Raw genomic sequence first — 14,955 nt, 5'->3', positions numbered from 1 at the left:
CCTTGGTGCTGTGAATCATTATCAAAAATGTTTGGTGAAAAAGCATTTTCAACAGAAAAGGGGGTATGTCTTGGTGATCTTAAGGAGGATGATCTGTCTTTAGATAATGAAGAGTTTTTAGAAGAAAGCTTGGCTAAGGAGGAGACTATGTTGATAGAACAAGAGCCAGTTTTACCAGAAATAGTACCACCTCAACTTGAACTTAAACCATTACCACCAAATCTTAAGTATGAATTTCTTGGGCCGAATTCTACTTATCCAGTTATAATTAATGCTCAGTTAAATGAGTTTGAAACAAAGAGACTGTTGGATGAGTTAAGGTTGCATAGAAAGGCCATTGGATATACAATTGATGATATAAAAGGGATTAGTCCATCTCTCTGTATGCATAGAATTTTACTTGAAGAGGGGTACAAGAACTCAATTGAGCATCAAAGGAGACTAAATCCAAATTTAAAAGTGGTAGTAAAGAAGGAAGTGATTAAACTTCTTGATGCAGGGATTATTTACCCAATTTCGGATAGTGAATGGGTGAGTCCAGTCCACGTGGTTCCAAAGAAAGGAGGAATGACTGTTATCAAGAATGAGGAAGATAAGCAAATTTCAACACGAACAGTGAAGGGGTGGCGAATGTGCATTGATTATCGGAAGTTGAATAAAAAAACAAAGAAGGATCATTTCCCTTTACCATTTATTGATGAAATGCTTGAAAGATTAGCTAAACATTCCTACTTTTGTTACTTGGACGGATATTCTGGATTTTTTCAAATTCTAATTCATCCTCAAGACCAGGAGAAGACTACTTTTACTTGTCCTTATGGTACCTTTGCTTATCGTCGGATGCCATTTGGGCTTTGTAATGCTCCAGCCACTTTTCAGAGATGCATGATGGTAATTTTTTCAGATTTAATAGAAAAAATTATGGAGGTTTTCATGGATGACTTCTCAGTTTATGGAAATGACTTTGATTCTTGTTTATCAAATCTTTCTACTGTTCTAAAAAGGTGTGAAGATACAAACCTAGTGTTGAACTGGGAAAAATGTCATTTTATGGTTAAGGAAGGAATAGTTTTGGGGCATAAAATTTCAGAGCGTGGTATTGAGGTAGATCAAGCAAAAGTGGAAGTAATAGACAAATTACCCCCACCCATCAATGTAAAAGGAGTTAGGAGTTTTTTAGGACATGCTGGTTTCTATAGACGTTTTATTAAGGACTTTTCAAAGATTTCCAAGCCATTAACTAATCTATTGATTAAAGATGTTGAGTTTTGTTTTGATAGCGAATGTATTGAAGCCTTCAATAAAATCAAGAATGCTCTTACAACAGCTCCAGTCATTCAAGCACCTGATTGGGATCTTCCTTTTGAAATAATGTGTGATGCTAGTGATTTTGCTGTAGGAGCAGTTTTGGGACAACGAAGAAATAAGATTTTACATGCGATCCATTATGCAAGTAAAACACTTGATGCAGCCCAAGTAAACTATTCTACTACAGAAAAAGAATTATTGGCAGTGGTATTTGCTATTGATAAATTTAGATCTTATCTAGTAGGATCAAGAGTAATATTATATACTGATCATGCAGCTATTCGGTATCTACTTGGAAAGAAAGACGCTAAACCTAGGTTAATCAGGTGGATTTTACTTTTGCAAGAGTTTGACCTTGAGATTAGGGATAAGAAAGGAGCTGAAAATGTAGTAGCGGATCATTTGTCTAGAATATCTCAAAAGTCATAAAATGAGGTGGATTTTGATTTACCTATTGATGACATATTCCCTGATGAACACTTATTAGCTTTATCAAGTGTGAAAACTCCTTGGTATGCAGATTTTGTGAATTTCCTTGCTAGTGGAGTGTTACCTCCGGATTTTTCTCATCAACAAAGGAAAAAGTTTTTTTCAGAAGTTAAGAATTATGTTTGGGATGAACCTCTCCTATATAAGAAGTGCAATGATGTGATTTATCGAAGATGTATACCTGAAGAAGAAGTTAGAGATATCTTGTTTCATTGCCATTCTTCGTCCTATGGAGGACATTTGGGTAGTTCAAAAACGATTACGAAAATTCTTCAAGCAGGATTTTATTGGCCAACCTTATTCAGGGATGCTAAGTTGTTTGTTCAGTCTTGTGATCAATGTCAGAGAACTGGGAATATAACTAAAAGAAATGAAACGATGTTAAATTACATTCTTGAGGTTGAGTTATTTGATGTTTGGGGAATTGATTTCATGGGACCTTTCCCTCTTTCATATGGGAATAGGTATATTCTTGTGGCGGTAGATTATGTGTCCAAATGGGTAGAAGCTGTGGCATCCCCTACGTGCGATGCGAAAACAGTTATCAAATTATTTAGGAGTATTATCTTTCCAAGATTTGGGGTGCCAAAGGCAGTCATTAGTGATGGAGGATCACATTTTATAGAGAAACAGTTTGAAAACTTACTTAGAAGATATGGAGTGAAGCATAAAGTAGCAACACCTTATCATCCTCAAACTAATGGGCAAGCTGAGATATCTAACCGGGAAATTAAGTCCATATTGGAAAAGACTGTATCCACTTCAAGAAAGGATTGGGCATTGAGATTAGATGATGCTTTATGGGCATATCGAACTGCTTATAAAACTCCTATTGGGATGACCCCATTTCGATTAGTTTATGGTAAGTCTTGCCATCTTCCAGTTAAACTAGAACATAAGGCTTATTGGGCAATTGCAAATTTGAATATGGATTTAAAGGAAGCAGGGGAGAAAAGGAAGCTTCAGTTGAACGACCTTGATGAATTAAGGATGGATGCATATGAGCATGCTAAATCTTACAAAGAAAGGACGAAGAAATGGCACGATCAGCACATTCTTCGTAAAGACTTTAATATAGGAGATTTGGTTTTGTTGTTCAATTCAAAATTAAAATTTTTTCCTGGGAAGCTTAAGTCAAGGTGGACGGGTCCATATGAGGTAAAGAAGGTTTATCCTTTTGGAGCTGTAGATATTTGGAACAAAGATTTTGGGATAATTAAGGTAAATGGTCAACGTTTGAAAAAATATATTCATGGTACGAAAATAGAAGAGGTACAAAGGTTGTATTTTTCTGAACCTCGCCCTCCAGATTGAATTCTTTTAGCTAGTATAAATTCATTTTGTTGGTTTTTACTTATTTTTAATTTTGTTTTTAGGTTAAGCCATGATATAGAAGGGAAGTGCTTGGGCCGTGTCATCCAGACACGGCCGTGTAGGATCTCCCGAGGAGAAAGAGGTCTAGGCCGTGTCTCAAACACGACCGTGTAAAGAATCCCGAGGAGAAAGAGGTCTAGGCCGTGTTCCAGACACTGCCCGTGTCTGGAATCCAGAGAAGAAAGAGAAGGGGGCCGTGTCACAGACACGGCCGTGCGATGAGAAATGAATATGGCCGTGTGATATCACACGGCCTGATCCACATCTTTTTAAGGAATTAGGGCACGGGGTGTGGGCGGTACACGGCCGTGTACCGCCGCTCGTTCTTCTTTCTTATTTTCCCATTTCTAAAGGTTTAAACTACTTCTCCTAATTTTTCTTTCTCATTCTTCTTAAGGAGATTTGATTTTCTTCCATGGAAAACGTGATTGAGGAGATTTCGGCCACAAGAAAAGGGAAGGAGAAGGTGGTTGCAAGAAAGGAGAGGAATGTTTGCTTTAAAGGTATTTCTAATGACTTTGGTATTGTTTTCTCTAGTGATGAGCAACGGTATAGATATTCTTCTTTATGTAAATGACCTCTTTTAGGCACTAGGTTTCTTGATGTTGAAACTTTAGAAACTTTGGGGTTTAAGGATGATTTGTTTTGGTTATTTGAAAGGATAGGATGGAGTGGTTTAGTGAACATAAAATATCCTACTTATCCTAGAATTGTTTTTGAATTTTTAAGCTCAATAGAGGTTGATAATGTTCAAGGTGGGGGAAAGCTTAAATTTCGTTTGTTTGATGAAAGTTATGAATGGACGTTGGGAGATTTTAATGCTTGTTATGAATTGCCAAAGAATGAGGTGTGTGTGATTTTGCCCCAATTTGAGAATTCACATTTTTGGCAACAAATTTCTGAACAACCGCTATTTGATCCTCATAATTCTAGAGTTTCCCAAATTATCAATCCTATTTTTAAATATGCTTACTTATTCATGAAAAATACTATATTTGGAAGGGAGGACAAAGAGGGATCAGTAAGACTTGTAGATTTGTATTGTTTGTGGGCAATGGTCGAAAATGTTCAAATTAATTCTGGTTATTTCTTTCTTAAACATTTGGCAAAATTAGGGAAATCGAATTCTACCACACCTATTATTTTAGGGGGATTACTTACTCAATTGGCCTTAGTATTAGGATGTGATTTGAGTGAATTAGAGGTGGTGGAGAGTTCTTGTACATTGGATTTGAATTCATGTTTAGCAATGAAAATGATTAAGCATGAAGAGCATGGATTTAGTTTATTCATTAAAAATGGTTTCCCTTTAAAATTGCCCAATCATGATTTTACTACAATTCATAATAAAGAGAATTGGTGTTTAAAGTTAGCTAGGCAACAATCTAGAGCTTTGTCATCTTTTACTCCAAGAAATGTTTCTAAGGGTAACCAAGAGATTCATAGTTTTATGTTTCAAGAACTTAATTCTGCTTTAAAGAATATTCATAGTGATTTAGATTCAACTAATGAATTTCTTGAGAATAAGAAGCTTATGGAGGAGGAACTATTTAAAAAGCTACAAGATTGTTTTAAGAGTGAGAGAGAATTGTGTGATAAGATTTCTAAAATGATGAATGCTTATAAGGCTAAAATGGAATTTCATGAAGATCTTAGAGGTTTTATGAGATTTGTGCAGGATGATATTGATAAATTGTTTGAGTATCATAATTTTTTCAGAAACGAAGTTAAATGGTTTGTTAATGATTTTGCATCTTTCTTCCCTGATTTTCCTGATTTTCCACCTCCTCCACCATATTGATTTCATCGGGACGATGAAAAGTTTAAGTCTGGGGGGTGTCATGTACTGTCATGGTTTGGTTTTCAGTTTTTATTTTTTGTTAGTTTTTCATGTTGGTTCTTATTTTCATTGCTTGTTGCTTTATTTTGCTGGCTTTTGAAATAATCATGGCAAAAAAAAAATTTGAGAACATCAAATCTTCGCTTATATGCTTTCTTGGATTCAAGTGAAATGTTAGCACGATTATTGTCTTGATTCATGATGTTCGAATGATGCTAGTAGTAAACTTTGTGTAGTTTTTTTTTCTATCTTGGGAAGCATTAATAAGCTAAGAATCTTATGGTGATGAGTTTTAGTTTTGGTTCAACCTTAAGGATTTTATCTTCACTACACTTGTGCTTGATGCTTGAATAGTTGATGTCATTGAAATAGTCATGATTCATCTTGTTTGCTTAGTACTTGGTTTCCATGGTGATTTCTCAACTTTCATTTTGGTTACTGGATGAGGCTCAAATCATTAAAGCTCATTTGGAAAAATCAAAATATCCCAACATGTGTGCTAAAAGTACATTTGTGAATAAGTTTTGCACAATGCAAACACTTATAAAAATAAAAATAAAAAAAAATAAGGGATATAAAAAAACAGTTGTCATGAGTGGAATCTAGCAAGTCACCCCTTTGAGACCGAGTTAGGTTACTGGGGAAATGACTGCTTAGCTTCCCTTGAGATTGAGCACACCTTTGAGACCTTGGGTTAGTTGAGAAATATGAACCAAGTGAATGGTGAGTAAGTGTCTATCACTGGTTACTTGTCTTTCACTGGAAACATTAGGAATTCAAATTTGATGACGACTTGACTAGGACATGGATTGAAACTTGAAGGGTGTTGAGTTACTTTTACACTGTGCACAAGATTCTTATGCTTGAACCATACTTTACTTGTTTCCATGATCACGCTTGTTAATGAAACTTTTTGATAGAGTTAGGAAAGTGCACTAGGTTTTATGAATGTGTTGTAGAACATATGAATTTAGACTGCAGCATTTTGCTTGAGGACAAGCAAAGGTTTAAGTCTGGGGGTGTGATGTGCGTAGATTATATACTCTTTTATGCATGTTTTTACGCACATTTACATACTTTGAGCATGCTTGATCTATGCATTTTTTATACTTCCAGCTTTCCTTTTAGCATATTTACTCTTTTGGTTCGGAGATCTGCTTTTTGTGCATTTTCTGTACACATGAGTCGAAATTGGTGAAGATTATGCGTCCTCGAGCAAGCTTGGAAGGAATTGAAGGGAGAGAGCATCAGGTCGTGTACCACACACGGCCGTGTTGTTTTAACAGGAAGGGAAGAGGACATGGTCGTTTGAATCTCACACGGCCGTGTCTTGATTTGAAGAAATTAGAGCAGATGCCTTACATGGCCGTGTAGATCTACACGGCCGTGTGAGGTTTCCAGAGGCCAAGCAGGTGGTGGCCGTGTGCACCACACGGTCGTGTAGCATTTCCAGAGAGCAGAAGGGTCCTGGCCGTGTGCACCACACGGCCGTGTGGCATTTCCAGAGAGCAGAAGGGTCCTGGCCGTGTGAGTCACACGGCCATGCAGCTTTGGCAGATAAGGAACTGGACATGGCCGTGTGAATCTCACACGGCCGTGTCATGGGGCCGTGTGGCGGCCGATTTCCTGCTCTATTTAAACCCTCCTTCATGAATTGAAAAGGGATCTCTCCCCCCTTTGGGAGAAGGCAAGATTTGGTGGTATCCTCCCATTCTTGGGAGGATTTCTGGGCGATTCGAGGGGAGTTCTTGACGATTTCAACTCCGGAGCGAGGATTGGATCCGAAGACGAGGCTTCTTCGTAGATAAGTCTTCTCTTTTCCCCTTTTCTTGGTTTCTTGGATTGGGGATTTAAGAAATGCTTGTAATCTTCATTTCTTCGGGTATTCTTCCTCGATTCATGGAGTAGATCTTGTATTCTAGGATTAAGGGAGTATTTGTATGATGGATTGATGTAATCTCTTATGGATTTGCCATTTTCTTGTTTCAATGACATTGTCTTGCTTGTATCAATTAGATCTTGAATGATTAATGGTGATTTGTGCTTAATTCTCATTCTTGATTGATTGTTTGGATTTCTTGTGGACTTTGTAAAGATAAACTCTCACTCGATCATCCGAGGGATCCACGTGACAGGTGCAAGCCCGTAAGGACGTTTGAGAGATAATCTTGAAGAGGAAATAGGAACATTTAAGAGAGTAGGATGGATCTTGTGCTTAGTTTCTTGTATCCTGATAGATTAATAAGTTGTGGGCTTTTATGTTGATATCCGAGGAAGGCATAGTAATAGGTGCGCTTCTGTGTAAGGACAACGTAGGTTCACGTCTAATTGATCATATTTAGATACATTTCTCAGTCCTTAGCCGGTTATTTATTGCAAGAGAGAACCGACAACTTTCTACAAGTGTTTGGCAATTAAGAGATAAGAATTGGTGAACCATTTACATTCGAGAAATCTTACAAAGAAACCAAAACTCCTAGAATCTCCCTTTATCATAACCCAAAACACTAAACTCTTGTTTGTTGATCTTTAATATTAGATTTGTTTACCTTCACTTTGCATTTGAAACAATTGGATAGTTGTTTAGCTAATTCGCATTGAGACATTTCTAGTGCTTATTCCAGTCCATGTGGATACGATAATCTTTTATATTACTTGCGACATTTCCGTACACTTGCGGAGTGCAACATGTGTGTTGTTGATTATAGAAGGAAACTGTGTCCTAGTGATCTAGGTTGATAATGTCCCCAAGAAGAGCTCATAAGGATTGTCATGTTAAACCCTGCAGGTGGACTTAGTCCGACATGACGATAAGGTTGAGTGGTACTATTCTTGGACTAAGATATTAATTAAATGAGTTGTCAGTAACTCACTTAATTAGTGGACATTCGACATCTTAAACACAGGGAGACTAACACACTCATAATAAGAAGGATCCCAAAAATGTAATTTGGGGTTGGTGCGGTAGTTCAATAATAGTTCTCTAGTGGAATGAATTATTATTGATAAAATTAAGTTGTGTGTTCTGGGCGAACACGAGATGCCTAATTTTATCGGGAGACCAAAACCAATTCCTCCTCTCAGTCCTTATCGTAGCCTCTTATTTATAGAGTACTATACCCACCTATACCCACCTTCATACCCATGATGTAGGGGCTGGCCAAGCTAGCTTGTGGTTCAAGCTAGGGTCGGCCAAACCATTGGTTCATGGGTGGCCGACCCTAGCTTGAACCCAAGCTTAGGTGGCCGACCCTATTAAATTAAAAAAGAGAATTTTAATTTTAAAATTTTCTTATGTGAAAGATATAATTTATTGGAGAGATTAAAAATTAAAATATCTCTTTTATAAGGTTCTACAAAAGATTAAAGAAAGAGATTAAATCTCTTTCCTTATTTGTAGATTGGAAAGATATTTTATTTTTCTTCTTTGTAAATTATTCACATGTTGAAAAATTAAAATTATAGAGATTTCTTTTTATCAACCATGAAGGGATTTTAAAGGAAAATTTTATTTTTTTTAAATTTCCGAAGACAAATAAGGAATTTTAATTGTTGATTGAAAATTGCCTTGTTTGCTCTCCATGAGGTGGCCGACCATGACATGAGGGATTAGGAAATTTTGTTTAATTTTTATTAATTAATTCATGTCATGAAAAGTTAAGGAAATTTTATTGTAATTAAATTTCCTTATTTGCCAAAGCTAAGGATTATAAAAGAGAGGGTTTTGGGGGCCTTCAAGGTGAACAACCTCTATTATTTTCTCCCTCTTTTCTTCCTTGGTGTGGCCGGCCTCTTCCCTTTCTCTTCTCTCCATCTTTGTGGCCGAACCTTTCATCCTCCTTGGAGGTCAAGTGGTGGCCGGTTTCTAGCTTGGAGAAGAAGGAGAGAAAGCTTTCATCCCTTGGAGCTTGGTTGGTTGAATCTCTTCATCCTTGGAGGTGCTCTTGTTGTGGCCGAACCTTGCAAGGAGAAGAAGAAGGTGCTTTGGTGGTTTCTCATCTCGGAAGATCATTGACCACACAACATCCGAGGTTAGAAGAGGAATACGGTAGAAGACCTAGAGGTTTTTGCTTGCAAAAGAAAAGGTATACTAGTATTTAATTTCCGCATCATACTAGTTTTATCTTCATGTAAAAATACCAAATACAAGAGGCATGCGATTCTAGTATTTCTAATTTGTTTTCGATGTTGTGTTCTTTTATTTTTCTTTTCCTTGTGATTTGATTGTTCTTTTTGGTTGACCTAAAGTTATTTAAGGAAATTAAATATTAGCTTTCCTTAAAAGGCTTTGCCTAGGCGGTGGTGGTTGTTCCCATATCCAAGAAGGTCATGTGCCTCGCCATGCAGTCCTGGAAGCTAATTCTGGAAATTAATATTTAATGGAAATAATAACCTAGGTGATTTGGATCGAACGTGTTAAGTTCCGCAGGAGATCCAAGTCTAAACCTAAAAGAACAAGTAAATTAAACTTTGGATCAAACGTGTTAAGTTCCGCAGGTGATCCAAGTTTAATTTAAAAGAACACATGGTAGCTAGGAAAGGTTCAGACCTTTGTATAAATATTTGTACAATGGAACCATTAGGTTTTCCGAGTAGCAACCAACAGCACGACCATGTTCTCTACCTCGTTCTGGTGCGTCGGCATTCGCTGTTTTTGCTCTAAAAGTTGTCCCTGTCAACATAAAACCAAACAAAGAGCAGATCTCCGAACAAAAGAGTATTTATGCTGAATATATGCTAAGAGAGGTGAACATGCATAGAATATATGTGAATAAAGTAAGTGAATGTGCATCAAAACGTGTATAAATGATCATAAGATCTACGCACATCAGCCGTGTGGGTCACACGGCCGTGACCTTCTTCTTCTCTGCCAAAGTCACACGACTGTGTGGATTCACATGGTCGTGGCTTTCTTCGCATCTAGAAAGTTGGCACGGCGCATGCCATTTGGCACAGTCATGTGTTGCCTGGCCACAAGATATTGACACGATCATGTGGCTCACACGGCCGTGGCTTGACTTACCTCTGATGGGGGAGCACGGTCGTGTGGGGCACACGGCCTTGCCTTGATTTCTTCTAAAGTTGTTCTCGTGTGCGTTCTTGCTCTATTTTCGCTCCAATATGCGTCATGTCAATCAAAATATGCAAAGAGCATATCTCCGAACAGAATATAATGAAATAGAGTGCAATAAACATAGATTATGTTCATGAAATATAAGTAGATGTGAGTCCAAACATGTATAAAAGTGTATATAATCTACATACTTCACACCCCCAGACTTAAATCTTTGCTTGTCCTCAAGAAAAAACTGCATCTAAACTCATGTGGTTAAATAGTGCATCATAATCTCTAGCAAGTAAATCTAATCCTATCAAATGATTTCATTGGTGAGCAAGATACAAAAGTAGTTTGAGTATGACCTAAGTAGTAGTCTTCCATGCTCAGTGCGATAGTGACCTATGTTTATCAAGTATCAATTCCTAAGCCTAGTCAAGTCATCATAAAACTGTGTTCCTTATTCTTCTGGCGATAGGCACTTACCTGCCACATGCTTGGTTCATCCTTCTCAATCTACCCAAGGTCTCAAAGGTGTGCTCGATATCAAGAAAAATATAGCAGTTATTTCCCCAGTAACCTAACTCGGTCGCAAAGGGGTAACTTACTAGTTTCCACTCACGACAACTATTTTTTATATCCCTTATTCATTTATTTTTTTTCATCATTTCATTTTTTTAAGTGATTGTAAGATGCAATACTTGAACACAAATGCAAATGTCGGGATATTTTAATTTTTCCAAATGAGCTTACATGATTCGAGCATCATCTAGTAATCAAAATGTAATTTGAGAAATCGCCATAGAAACACTAGTACTAATTAAGTTCTATGAATCATGACTATTTTCAGAGTTATCTACCATCAAAACTAAGCAAAGTGTAAGAAATTCTAAAACAAGGTCAATACTTAAACTCTTACAGTAAAAACATTACTCACTTCATACTATCATAGATAAAAAAAGATAGACCACTAAACATAATAGCACCATAAGTAACCAATAAACCACATGGAATCTAGAATAGATGTGCTAGTATTTTGCAATAAGGAACAAACAATCATGATATGATGAATGATACAACTAGTAAAAAACAAAATTTTATTATGCAAAAAGAAGAATATACTAAAAGCTAAACTAAACCTCATGCATCTAATGCATCCCCCCAGACTTAAAATTTTCATTGTCCCATTGAAAACTAAAAACAATGTGGAGGAGATTAAAAGTAAAAGAAGTTACCAAATGATGCGTGCCAAATGCCCATGTGATGAACTTCTCCATCATGTAGTTGCCCTCCTCCTAATCTTTGAGTCCTATAAAAGAAGATAAATAACAAAAATTAAGTAGAGGGTACAAGTTTATTATATAAAGAAAGAAATGAAACTAGAAAGAACTAAAGACATAAATGAAAACAAGGAAAATAAACTTGGGTTACCTCCCAAGAAGCGCTTGTTTAAGGTCATTAGCTCGACCCCTTATTAGGCTCATTGAAATCGCGATCTTGCTGGAGTGAGAAACTTCCGGACTTTTCTTCCATGGCCCAATTTATTATGAAGAGAATTGTCATTATAAGAACAATGTAGTGTATCACCGCTCTCTTCATCTTTGTCTCCTTAAAAGTCATTTCCGGCAGTCGAAGATGGTTCAGATTGAGCTTCCAATTATCGGCCTCATGAAAACCTGCACACCCAAAAGAAAAACATACCTCCCAGATACATGTTAAATAAGTAAGAACCAAAACCATATCAAGTTTAGTTATGCAGTTATAAGTAATGGAATCACATCCAACAAAATCAAGCATAGGTACCTCTATGGAATTTTCTAAAAGATCACTAGAAATACTAACCTTGCATTGTTGAGATATACCTGAAAGTTCTAAACATGTGGATGTGACTTCTTCAGAATTAAGTACTAGTTCTGGCTCTAACTCAGGTGGAAGTGACTCTAAAAGTGGTGACTCTTGGGGCTTTGCTTCCATTGCATAAGTCCCTACACATTTATCATCAACCAATTCCATTCTTACAAATTCCATTATATCAATTGGTTGTGTGACCAAAGGAGGTGATCCTTGGAACATTTCCTCCATAGTACACGTCCCTGCACTTTTATCCACCACATCATCATCATAAGTAGTGAAGAGTCTACTAACATCAAAATTATCAAAAGAAGGAACATAAGTAGAGCTAGGATCCCCCGTTGTACTATTATCTCTTCAGCATCTTGTGTTGTGGTCTTCATCCAACTAGGAGTAGGAGTATTTGAGTTTTAGGGGTCCTCCCAGACAACCAGCTCACCTAATTGTGAATGATGTGGTCTATCTAATGATAAATCATCCTGAAACTCTGATGAATTCTGATTTACTTGGGAAGTATGCTCAACATTTTGTATGCAGTTGTAATCAAAATTTTAATGATCCATCCAAAATTGATTGTAATGTTGAGGCGGATTAGAGATCTGTTGCTGGAATAATGACTGCTCACTCTGCTCTAGAATTAGCTGGGGTTGAAGGTTCTGAATTTGATGATCTCCCCAATCATAGTCATAAGTATCAGGAACTTGCGCATATGTATCTTGATGTTGAGGTTGAACCAAATACTGAAGTTCTGGAGTATTAGCAGATTTTTGGAAGAAGTGACAAATAGCAGCTGGATGAGATGTGCTACCACACACTCCACAAAGGAAATCAAATTCATCATCTTCTGAGTCATGATTTTTATAGATGGGAGATCTTTCTCTTGCATTCATGGGTATGAAAAATTCTCTTAAAGGCCTGCTTAACATGTTAGTGCTCAAGATATCTAAAAAAATTATAAGAAAACCCAAAAATGCAGAATTAAAGACAAGAAAGAAAATACATAATAAAAAATAGAAAGAAAATGCAAAAATAAAAAATAAAAATATCTAGAGTAACTCATATGCTAATCAACTAATGTTAATCGAAAACAGTCCCCAATAACGGCGCCAAAAACTTGTTACGAACCTCAAGTGTAAGATTTCATCATCAGTAATAAAAGAATATAGAATCCACAGGGATTATTGATTAAGTACTAATTAACTTCGCACGGTGAATTATCTAGATAAACATAAGATTGGTTGGGAAAGAAAGTAAGAGAAAGAAAAGAGGGAAGAGAGAGAATGGATCTTGAGAGGGGATTGATTTAAGAGGATGGAGGATGATTTTAGGTGCGATTCTAGGATTTCAGTTTCCTTGTGATGCTAGGCGATGTTACATAGATTTCTTAGTTCCTATCCTCTATGTTCATGCTCTTGTAGGAAGTTAGATTCATTACTGACTCTCCCCTACAGTAGATAAGTCGGCATGATCTCCTACTCCATGTTCTATGTTACTAAATGGAAGTGATTCCTATGAAGTCCGTTAGCGTGACAACCTTGTCACGACGCCCCTCGGTCAACAACATAGAAACACACTAACACACAATTACATAGAAATAGAAATAGTGATTATGCCCGATCCCCTACTTCCTTGTGGAGATTTACTTCTCCTTTCAAGGTGATACCCTAGACGTCCATTAGCGGGGCAACCCTGTCTTGATGCCCCTCGGTCATACGATCTAGGGTATTCCCCCTACTGGATTAATAATTCTACACAACCATTTGATAATATATGCAAAAGATATATATATATAAGCTTCACACACACACTTCATCAAACATAAACAAGGCATTAACAAGTCATTGAATAGAAACATGGCAAATCTACATAGTTTTACATCTCTATCACATCATAAATACTTCCTACATCTTAGATCTAGAGATCTACTCTATTGCAAAGGAAGAACAACCCCAAAACATAAAGTAAAGCATACTTATAACCCTAGATGTGAGAAGAAGAGGAAGAAGAGATGCTTGCCGATATCTTGGGGATGCCTCCTTGCTCCAGAGATGGACGGATCGTCAAGAGATGGAGGTGAATTGTAAAGCCCGAAAAAAAAAATTCCCGAATTTATTTTAGAAATACCCTATGATTTTTCTAGATTTTTAGGATATTTTTACATAATTTTTGGAGTACTGGAAGTAGCAAAAACAAATAAGTCGCAAAATGGTTTACGCGGGAATCGAACCCGGGACCCATCGGAGCCTACGACTTATTATGTGTTCCGGAAACCAAGTGAACCCAGCAGGGCCGTGCTGAAAGGATAGGAAATCAAATATATTTATATTTGATTTGGGAGAAATAACTATTCGATATAAATAGAAAACTTAAGTGGGATTGGTTTATTTTTTTTTTGGTTTGGTATTTTCTCTCCTCAACGAAGCCTTTCTCTCCCTCTCCCGTTTCTTTCTCTCGGCGCAGCAAACAAAGCAAAGGAGACCTAGGGTTCCTTCCCTAGGATCGTGTGTTCACTTTCCGGCGACAACACCAGCACGAAGTCGGTTCTTCTCCGCGAGAGGAACGCGAGGACGTAAGCGGTTCGTCGAACGGAGCAGTTTTTCCGGAAAACCTAGCGGATAGAATCGTAAGAAAACCTTGCGATTGAGGTAAGAAACCCCTCACCTGCAGTATAATTGCTCTCGCTTGTTAGTTTTGGCGTTAGTTCAGTAGTTCTACAGTTTTCAGTTTTAGGGTGTGCTTTTAGTGCACACCAAGCATTCGGTAGAATGCCCAGTTCAGAAGGATGCACCAGTAGGCGTCCTAACAGCATGTAAAATGTATTAGAAACATTTTATTCAGCTTATTATCAGTTATTACAGCTATATGGATCAGATATCCATTGGGTGGGCTCCCACAGTAGCCTCTAGGTTCAGATAACCTAGAACAGCAAAGTAAAATAAAACAGTATTCAGTATTTTACTTTTATTCAGTTGGCACTGTACTTGGATCAGATATCCATGGGTTGGACTCCCACAGTCGTCCCTAGGTTCAGATAACC

This window comes from Zingiber officinale, chromosome 5B (assembly GCF_018446385.1).
Source record: "Zingiber officinale cultivar Zhangliang chromosome 5B, Zo_v1.1, whole genome shotgun sequence".
Taxonomy (NCBI): Eukaryota; Viridiplantae; Streptophyta; class Magnoliopsida; order Zingiberales; family Zingiberaceae; genus Zingiber; species Zingiber officinale.
This window is presented reverse-complemented; position numbering follows the sequence as displayed.